The sequence below is a fragment of the Vespa velutina genome, chromosome 7 (assembly GCF_912470025.1).
Source record: "Vespa velutina chromosome 7, iVesVel2.1, whole genome shotgun sequence".
In the NCBI taxonomy this organism is placed as follows: domain Eukaryota; kingdom Metazoa; phylum Arthropoda; class Insecta; order Hymenoptera; family Vespidae; genus Vespa; species Vespa velutina.
Window position 1 is genome coordinate 8965983 of NC_062194.1, and position 2567 is coordinate 8968549.

The 2567-nt window shown below is 28.8% G+C and overlaps 1 long non-coding RNA gene across 1 annotated transcript; it reads right to left on the reverse strand.

Moving 5' to 3' along the window:
* Positions 1-1589: 1589 nt before the first annotated feature.
* LOC124950398 lies at positions 1590-2213 on the reverse strand. The gene is made up of 3 exons (XR_007101355.1): positions 2094-2213; positions 1794-2017; positions 1590-1712 (listed from the first exon to the last, which is right to left on the reverse strand). It is a non-coding gene; the product is annotated as an uncharacterized LOC124950398 (long non-coding RNA).
* Between the last annotated feature and the right edge of the window lie 354 nt (positions 2214-2567).

Below are 2567 nucleotides of genomic sequence, written 5' to 3' on the forward strand. Positions count from 1 at the left end.
GGAGGAAGAACGTGGGCGAACTGATGGGGAAGTAAAGAAGAAAGAAAAAAGGAGAGCGAAAAGGGTTTTGAAATGGTTTTTTTCTTTCTTGCCACTCCTTTTTACTACCATCTCGTGATGAACCTTAAGACCATTATACACGCGTCTATCTTTCGCGGATCGTCTGGCATGTAAATGAGCCACCACCTAGTTTACACCGTAATGGAGAGAAAGGAAGAGAAAAAGAACGATCAAAGTGTAATGCATTCTTGTTAAATGTGTTTATGGTACTTCTTGTAATTCTTTGAGTTATTACAATGGATAACGTTACCATGAGATCAACTACATCGAACTTTTATCGACTTTCTATAATTGTCAAAGGAATTGAATGAAATTCGTACATAAGTATTAAGATGTTCGTACTATCATATATTTTCATTATTTTCCCATTTTTTTCTATTTTTTTTTATTCGTTTTTCTATGAGATATATAACGGTTCAGATAGATTATTAATCTTGAATTAAGTACGTAATACTCATGTTGATATTTGCAACTTTTTTTGACATTAAAAAATAATGAAGGTGATCTCAATTTTTTTTTTCTTATACTTATCACTTAAAATAAAATCGGTGGATATAGTAGAAATACGAACATCCTTTATAAAAAAGTTAGTTAAGGTAAAAAAAGATAATATTAATTTGAATTTATTTAAACTAACAAATATAAAGACAATCTCATTTTCATTTTCAATCTTCATTCTCATTGAAGAGAATTTCTACGTCCATTATTCAAGAAATTTCTATAGAACCTTTAAAGAAATTTTACTTGATTCCAATGTTATCAGGGACCTCAAAATACAATAAAACAAACAAAATTCTCTTTAAACCTATAATCAACTGATATGAGAAAGATAGAGAGAAAAAGATTTGTTATTCTGCATAAATGAAAAACAATATACCCATAATCGACTAAAATGAGAGAAAAAAAGAAAATTTTTATAGTTTTAAAGTTATTCTATAAAGGTTGGGACACTCAAAATAGGCCATTTGAATAATTTTTATGAAAAAAATACCCAGTACAAAGTTATACTATTTCAATAATTCATGTGCATCTTCACTTGCGAAAAAAATAAAATCATGAATATGTAGTCCACCGTTAAACCATTCATCTTTCTTCTCTAACATTTCCTTTTAACTTGAACTAAAAAAAAAAAAAAATGAATATAGCTTGTTATAGTTGCATGACTTTTGTTCGATATTAAACAAATGTTTGGCGAATTAATCATTTTTCGTTCAGAATGAAACTAAAAATCAATTCATGCAAAAGTAATCATGTCCTAAATATTATTTATCTTTCCCATAAAACCAAAAATAATAGAATTATTCAAATGGCCTGTCTTAAGTATCCCACATTTTGTAAATCAAAACCAGTACAATGTTATATCTTACTAATTTTGTTTATTCTTTTTGTAAATAAACAATTTAAAATATGATTTGTTTTTTAAATACTTTAACAAAAACCAACAAATCAGAATAAAGATTAGGAAAATCATGAAAAGCAAGATATAAATATCGTAAAAATTTTGTTCTATTCGAGTCAAGAATCTCACAGGGAAGCTAAACTCCTTTCCAAGATATCGAGTGATACATTCCATGTACCAAACTATTAAATCGAGTGATGGAACAGGCCGATCGCGAAATTCACATGACAGTTTCTTCATATTTTGCGAATATCTGGAAAATGATATTAGATAATTTTAGTACTATCGTAGTCCAGTAGGATTTTTCTAATCGTTTGATAAACAAATCGATTACTTAGGATTGTAAATAATTTCTTTCAAAGTTCATTTCACAGTATCCATTGAAATTTCTTCATAATTCAAATACATAGTCACTCCTTTTTCTATTAACATTTTAATATTCGATCTTTAATCCATGAAAATCCATAGGCATTCCAATCGTTAGAAGACCATGCCAAATTGCTTCATGAGTGCTCAAAATACCAACATGCGTCCAAACAACTTTAATGTTTTTATGAGCTGTTAATAAAAGAGATATATGTAAGCCATGAAAATATTTGACTCGATCGAAATACTGCGATACGTAAGTATTTACTTAAAATGTCATTTTGCGGTATTCAATCCAAAATCAATATGTTTGTCGACAACTGTACATCGACAACCTTCTCTGACATTTTTCAAATAATTTGTTGTTTAAATTTTGAAAGAACGCACGCTATGATCTTCAAAGTATCCAATTTTATATTATTCCATGCCATGTTCGTTCCTATAGATATAACAATGGCACCGTCTTCCGCATCATCGAAGAATTTACGTATTATTTGCCAATTAAATATTTATATCATAATCCATTGTAATTAAAACGTAAGAATTATAATTACCTTGTCACGGATCGGTTGAGTAATCTGTGCATGAATACCACCTATTTCAAAAGCGTTTGGTGGAAATGGTATAGCATGTTCGAAAGAGTGATACGTGTTAATGAAGACAATATTAATATTTTTTTTCATATTCCGATAATGGATGTAATTCTTTTCCAGCTATAGTGTTTCTCGACTTTTGATTAATT